Genomic DNA, 8,527 nt, shown 5'->3' with positions numbered 1-8,527 from the left:
GGTTGTACTATTAATATATTGTATAAACATTTTTTTCATATCTTGCTCATTGCCTTTCCCTTTAACAAACAGATTGCCCAGAAAGTGTGCATAAAATTGGATTTGTTCACATATTTCATGGGAAAAAATAATTTTCATTTCGAAAAAGGCCATGACTATGTTAGCGAAAGCTGCTCCATATGGGGAGCCCATAGTAACCCCTCTTTTTTTGTAAATAATATTTTCTTTCGAACACTAAAAGATTATGACTTAAAACTAATTCTAAAAGTCCTCCACATAAATTAATATTCTCTTGGGGCATTATTCCTTTCTCAAATAACAACTCAGTTATCCACTGCTCCCCCTATATCTTGTGGAATGACATCAGTAGTGAATAAGATATCATCAGAATCAAATTCAAGTTTATTAGTTGTAAAAAATTCCACAAATCTTTTTTTTTTAAAACACAGTTTTATTGTTTTACAGAAAACAAAAGGAAGAATAAGCATGTTACAATAATTAGTGTAGTAGTTTTACATAAAAAGTACAGGAATAAACAAAATATAACCTATATACATATCTACATATGTGCCAGAAACAGAAAGGATAAAGAAACAATATCATTTAGGTATTTGTGAAGACCTGTTGAGCCTTCATGTGGTATGCTACCTTTGCCCTTAAATTTATTCCTATAGTCCTGCAGAAAAGGGGTACTTTAGGTGTCATGTAATTTTCTTTCCCAGATCCATCTACCAGGGTAGTTTCTAAGAAAGAATAGGTGAGTCAATGCAGAAACCAAGAGTAAGAAAGGTAAAATGAGATTACTATGAGGATTAATTTTTACTCTGTATCCAAGAGCAGGAAGACAAAGTCCCATATTTTTTGATATGTAGCCCTTTTACAGAAATTAGTTATTAATAGTTTTTGTGAGGAGATATATTTAATGGCCAAAGACTTAAAATCCCTCCAGGATATTTTGGAGTGGTCCATCCAATGTTTGGTGATGTAGAATTTGATCAGGAGGCAGACGATAATTAATGCACGAAGTTTAAACTTAGGTATATAAATACTCGTGATATGTAATAGGACCATCTCCCAGGACAATGTAGATTTATGGTATCCCATTTTCTCCAAATGAACCTTAAGTGAGCACCAGATACTGTGAGAGTACCTACAGGACCACAATATATGTAGAATATCTGCATGTGAGTGCGAACAACAGGAGCATGCAGTGGAGATATTCGGGTTAAATTTGTTCAAATGTACTGGAGTTAAATATAGATTATTGTTAATCATAAATTGTGTATAACACAGTTTTTTGTATGGCGAATACATAAGTGTATAGTTAATAGCCTGAAGCTTCTGTTCTATTGAGATGTTTAGACTTTGATGGTCCCAGTAATCAGTGAATATAATTTTTCCTTGGATTGAAATTTCAGAAAAATTCTTGTAGGCAATAGAAACCATGTTTTTCTTGTTAGTTAAATGTTTAAGTAGAGAAGCCTCCTGGTTTTGTTCCATATTAGAACTGGGAAATCTGGATACCCATAATATGGTAATCTCTTTTAATTGCCTCAAAAAGATAATATATTTTTTAGGTAGACCTAGCATCGTACGAAGTTCTGTTAGAGATAGGTGGTTATATTTGTGTATATCCCATAAGGAATAGTTTTTCATTAACGGGAAGTTATTTAGATTAATCGATTTATTATTTATATTTATATTTGGGTTAAGATGGAATGGCTGAAAGAGAAGGAGAGCATTTCCTAGTTTAGTAATTTGAAATAATTCTTGGAATGCTCTGACTAACCCTTTTAGGGAAGAATGTAATTTTATCTTTTTAAGGTTTGATTTGTTTAGAAAGGGTAAAGCTTTTGGATTAATGTCGTTGTCTGAAGCATGATTAAACCATAGTTTGACCCAAAGGGGAGTCCAAGTATGCGCATCTGGCTGATAGTTTGTGATTGTGAATATCCTGTTTGCTTGGATAATTTTGTAATAAAGGAGTAGATCGGGCAGCGCCAGTCCCCCCTATTTCTTAGGAAGGGTAAGTCTTTGATACGCAATTCTAACCGATTTAGGGTGCCAGATAAACTTTGCAAAAGTTTTATGTATCTTAATAAATAAAGACTTCGAAGTGTAAGAAAGAGATGCATTTAGTTGATAGAGAAGTTTGGGGAAGATATTCATTTTAATAATGGAAACCTTAGCAAGCATGGGGAGTTTTAATTGCTGCCACCTCGCAATGTCTTGAGAGATGGAAAGCCATGTTTTGGATAAATTAGTTTGCAGAATAGAAGAAGAGGTATGATCATAAAGAACTCCTAGATATTTGATAGAATAATCTATACGATAGGAAACATCCGGGAATAGATGTTGTTTATGTGATATGGGGTTGATCGGGAAAATAAAGGATTTATTTTGGCTAATTTGGTAGCCCGAGATAGAGGCAAAAGTATTCAAGGTTTTCACCACCTTAGTAAGATCAGACATAGGATGTTCAAAATATATATTCAGATCATCAGCAAAGGCAGTTAAACTAATTTTATTTTTAAGGATTTTAGGGATTGAATGATAAGTTTTCTGTAATAGAAATAAAAAGAGGGGCTCTAAGTATAAGTTGAATAGGAGTGGTGACAGAGGGCATCCTTGTCTAGTACCATTTGTAATCCTTATTGGGTGAGAGTATTGCCTATTTATATATAACCTAGTGTGGGAATTCTTGTATAATGTTTTGATGATATTGATAAAGTCAGGGGGAATGTCAAAGGAAGAGAGTACCAGGAACAGAAAATTCCAGTTTACCCTGTCAAAGGCTTTACAGGCATCTAAGATCAAAGCATATCTAGGATTTCTTTCTTTCTTGATAAGGTTTATTATAGTTTCTAGGGTTAGAGTATTATCCCAGGTATGTCTGTTGGGAGTAAAGCCTGCTTGTTCTGAAGAAATTAAAGTGTGTATCGTTTTTTTAAGCCTGTTTGCTAGAATGGCAGAAATAATTTTTATATCTATATTCATAAGGGAAATTGGCCTGTAGTTATTTATATTAGAGGTATCTAGAGTATTTTTAGGAATTAGAATAGTTTTAGATTGATTTATATATCGGTCAGATATACCATTTGTTGTGATATGTTCATACAGTTGTAGCAGAATGGGGGCCAGATTATTCTTAAAGAATTTATAAAATTCAGGAGTGTAACCATCTGGACCTGGTGCTTTTCCTAGTTTAAGGTTATCAATAGCTTCATGAATTTCAGATATCCTTAGTGGAGCTGATAGAGCGTTTTTCTGGGATTCGGTTAATTTTGGAAAAGTAAGGTTAGACAGAAACTTTCCCATCTCGGTATATGAAGGGAGTGTCTTGTTGTTAGCATACATGTCTGTGTAGATTTGATGGAATAGTTGCATAATTTGTGTATTTGATTTATAAAGTCTGTTATGATGATGGATAAGTGTTATTCTAGGAGACTTAAGTGTGTAGCCTATCAGCCTAGCAAGGGCTTTAGACAGAGTTTGTATGGATTCTGAGTATTTAGCAATGTATCTCAGTTCTTGAAGGGTAAGGATGGATTGCTGATGATCAAATAATTCTTTTTGTTTAATGTGTAATTGTTGTTCTATGTCTAGGGAGTACTTTTCTATTAGTTTATCATCTAAGATCTTGATTTCTCTTATTAGTTTATTTTCTAGTTCTTTGTTCATTTTCTTAAGGAAAGTGGTTTTCTTGATAAAAATTCCCCTCAACACAGCTTTACATGCCTCCCATCTAATATCAAAGGGGATTTCACTGTCTCGGGATGGGGAGAAAAGTTCCTTTAAAGTGAGGATAATTTCTTCATTTAGTGATTTGTCTTTTAATAAATTGCTATTTAAAGTCCAATTGTAATTTCTACACATTGTGGATGGGTTAATCGTAAAGCCTATCTCCAAAATGAGTCTTGAGTGATCCGAGAAGAATCTGGGTTCAGTTAGAAGCTTAATTTGCCTATTTATTAAGATGTCGGATATTAGAAAAAAGTCTATTCATGACCAGGAGTGATGACATTTTGAAAAATAAGTAAATTTATTCTTGTTTCCTGCATCACAGTCAAATGTAATAGGATCTATTAATTCAAAGTCTAGTATTAACTCTCTCAACGCTAGAGAAATTTGGGAATTTGTAATTCCCGATCCACTTGAACGGTCGATGGTAGGGTCAATTACCAAATTCCAATCACCACCTATAATAATGATATGATTTGGGAATTTAAGTAGAAGATTATAAATCTTCATGATAAAGTCCTGTTGTCCTGAACATGGGCCATATAGGTTTAAAAATAAAGTAGGTTTATTTAGGGTATGAGATAAACATGTAAAGTAACACCATCTGCCCTCCTGATCAAAACCTCTGTCAGTAATCACAGGTTTGAAGGATTTTTTGACAATGATCGCCACGTCCCTAGAGTTATTAGAGAAACCCGATGAAATAATATCTCTAACCCATTTTCTGTTATATTCTTTGACCCATTCATCATTTTTCATGTGAGTTTCTTGAATAAAGCAGAGGTCCGATTGGGATTTGCAGAGTATATGCAATAATAAATTTCGTTTGTTTTTCATCTGTAACCCCCTGACATTCCAGGAAGTAATATTCCAATTTTTATCCAGTTACCATTGGAGTCTGGGAATTAATATATAAGAATTTGGCATGTAGAGTGATTGGAAAGGAGTAATTTTCAGTGGTATTGTAGCATAAAATAGTAAATAAGTGATTGGCACACAACTCTCTCAATCCTATTCCCGTGCCTACCCACAAAACCCCTACGTTTGAGAGAGAAGCAAATCTACATATACAAAGAAACCATATGTTAACTAAACGTTGGAGATGTAGAGTCAAAATATGAAACCAACAATATTTACATTCAATATACAACATCAGACTGATTTCCCAAGAAGTCATCCAAAACCCTATCTAACTTAACCAAACAGCTTCTAAGTAAATTTTAATATCATTAGGGGAATGGTTAATTTATGGAGAGGTTGACTTAACACATGAACATAAAGCACTTTCTAGTGATTCCCACTCAAGCGCAATATTTTCATTCTCTGGCATTCAATATATTTAAACAGGATGTAGCTGATAAGTATTAAGATGATAGTGAAACCTTAGTAATTTAACTATTTGGGAGTTTTTTTTTTTATAGATAGTATATAGAAATCACTGCAAATAAACTGAAGTGTTCCATATACATGAACAGCTGAGTAATAAACTAAGATGATATGTTAGAACTTTAAAAAGTAATGTTAAAACAAGCTATATAGAATTTAATCTCTGACACTGTAAGCAGTATTCAAATTGTTATACTATAGCATATTGAGTCATCTTTAAGAGTAAAAATATCAATAACAACAACTATCAATACATTTGTAGTTATGCACTACAATTGTAAAAGTGTAGAAATCTGGAATAACAAGACTGGTTTTAGGACCCCGAGGATGCAATATAGCAGATCCATAGTACGTAATAACTTGCTAGTGCATTTCTGAGTATTTGATATAATTTAAGTAACCTACATGCCATTAGCAAATTATGAGTTGCGACCATAGATGGAGAAATTTTAAAGCATGACTAATAAAACACTCAGTACATTTCTCTTCGATCATTTCTCTTTTAAAATGTGTATCCAGATAATGTATCAGTTCATTAATTGAAACGCATCCATGGGGCAAAAAGAAGCAGCTGTCTGAAAGACTGGATTTATCATCCGAGGTGTCACAGGGGCGCTTTCAAAGTCACTAACCATTGATAGTATAGCAGAGTATATCAGGCGGCATCTCTGTTGAGTGTTATCTTCGAGCCGCAAGATACAGTCATGAGACAGGAATTTATATTTTAACTAAGCGTCGCCAACATCCCTCATATCATGAGGTTACTAGCGAGCCTCATAGAATTCACCTCACTCCATTTCCTACTTTAACTGTGTTCAGTTATTTAGGACCCGGGTGTATGCTCAAAGAAAAACGGACCCTCTTACAACTGGATCCTGAATATGTGTTCCTACCTTAGTTGAATGGATTAAATTTCAAAAAACAAAAAAAAATAAAAGAGGCTTAAAATGTATATTTGGGCAGGATATCTGATTTAGATAAGATTCCGCTCTTCATATGATTAAGATCCTCTGCACATGAAACTGGTAAGTGACTAGATATGTTTATTTTACTTTCATGTGGAAGGGGCTGATCCGAAGCATTTCTTGAAAGTAAATTCTGCTTCTTTCGGCAATGTTACTTGGTATTTGATGTCTTTAAATGTAAATGTGAGAAGTGCAGGGAATTTCATTTGAAATTTGACTTTCCGCAGGATAAGATCTGCGCAGTAAGGGGAGAGCAAGCGTCGCTTTTCTCTTATCTCTAGGGGCAAATCTTGTGAAATAGTGATTCTTTGGCTGTTCCAGGTGAATTGTTTTACTTTTTTAAAAGTTAAGAGGATAGATTGCACGTCTTGGTAGTTGAGCAACTTAACGTAGATAGGTCTCGGAGGTGTGTCGGTTTGATGTTTTCGGAGGGCTCTGTGTACTCTTTCTATTGTGAAATTAACTGGAGGGTTAGCATCTTTGCAGAGATTGTTAAAGATTTGTTTTACAGTTGCTTGGAGTTGATTGGCCTAGTATTTCTCGGATACTCCCCTGATGATCAAGTTATTTCTTCTGCTTCTAGCTTCCAGATCTAGAAGTTTTGCCTGTATTTCTCCGATTGTTTTGTCTTTGCTTTGCAGTTGGTTTTTAATGTAGTCTATTTCGATTTCATTAGATTTAGCTTTATTTTCGACCAAATCTACTCGATTGGCTATTTTATTTATAGATGCACCAAAAGAATTCATTTGGGCAGACAGATCCCGTATTGCTGTTTGCAGGGGCAGTAAAGCGTTTTTTAACTCTTCCATTTGGAGCATTCCTTCAGGTTTTGATTTGGCTTGAGTTGGTTGTTCCTGTAATTGTTTGGATGATCTAAGCCTTTTTGCTTCCTTTTCTGGAGATGTAGATATTGTTGAGAATTTAGATTTAGTAGTTTGAGAGTCCATTGCTTCGTTTTCTTTAGACATAGCTGATATTGACTTTGAGTTCATATGCGCTGTCAGTCCTGTTGGTCCTGAAAGTTCAGGCCTCTATGCTAACACGGGTAGGTTGGCTGGCTTGGTTTATTAGTCCAAAGTGATTGTTTTATTTACTGTATCAGAATCCTTATTTAGATCAGGAGTATAGCCATACTTATCTGCAGTTTCAGAGAAGTACTTGCACAATATTTTAAAGTCCAAAGTCCTAGAGAAAATGGTTTAACCAAATATTTGTAGTTGGAGCTGTCTGGAGAGGGTGTTTCTTAGACGACCACCATATTGGAATCCCAAATCTTTACAAATTTGGACTTTATTTTCTAAATATCTTTTAAGCTCAGAATCTAAGAATTTAGCAGCTGCTGAAATTATTGAACTGCAGCCATCAACAATTGGTTTCATCTGTGTGTTGTCCAACTTTTGTGAATTTTAGACACCACAAATAAGAGAGGAATATTTTGACCTACCATATTCAAATAATTGAACAAATGTAAATCAATAGAAATGCCATTTACTTGAGAATAGCCACGGGATTCATGAAGCTCGGCGCAAGGCCAGCATTAGGCTTGCACTGAGCGTGTGGCATGCAGATGGCACAGTAGTGCCATATGCATGTTAATGAAGGCACGCTGCCACCACATCCACGTGCATAGGAAACATGCGCGAGTGCATGGGGCATGTCGAAGTGCTGCACGGAGGTGTGGACATGTCGGCTTTTTACGTGCAACCTAAAATGATGAATATTACAGCCTGCCTCCAATAGTAATCACACCTGTCAGTGTCCATGGATACTGAAACGTATGCAAAGCATGCAAGACAGTTCTTGTGAACACAAAAATAAGAAGCAAACACAAATGCACGTAGCCGAATATTGAGTCCCCATCCCTCGAACAAATGACATTTAAAACCCAGTGCCTGTATTCTAGTGCAGTGTTGATAGTTATACCAAGTGGAAGCAAAATGCATCATGTTAGTGCGCCGCCAATAGTTAAGTCTAGCCCAATGATCAGGGTTACCACCTGTCCCACATTGTGAGGGACAGTACCCATCTGGGCAGTTGTGTCCATACCAAAACCATTATAAATGTAAAAATATCCTGCGACCATATGACATAATTATGTCCCACATCTCATGTAATAGTCACATACAATAGTTATTTCCATATGCAACATACCTACATGTTACAAGAAATAGAATAAGCAAGTAAACAAAACAGAAAAAGCATCTAAACTGCTACAACAATAAGCTTACATTTAGACATAAAACAAAAGTACTATCCATTGTACTGACCGTGAGTATGCATTGGCCTGTAAAATCTGATGTGTGCCTGGAATATATTCCATCCTGGCCATATGAAAAGGTGGCAACCCTACCAATGGTCAGAACATTCAGCCAAAATCTACCCATCTGCGGTCCAAGCTGTCCTTGTCAGGATGTGTCAAAGTTGAACGGGTATTA

The sequence above is a fragment of the Protopterus annectens genome, chromosome 5.part0 (assembly GCF_019279795.1).
Source record: "Protopterus annectens isolate FY-2018-M chromosome 5.part0, PAN1.0, whole genome shotgun sequence".
Taxonomy (NCBI): Eukaryota; Metazoa; Chordata; order Ceratodontiformes; family Protopteridae; genus Protopterus; species Protopterus annectens.
Note: the sequence above shows the minus strand (reverse complement) of the source record.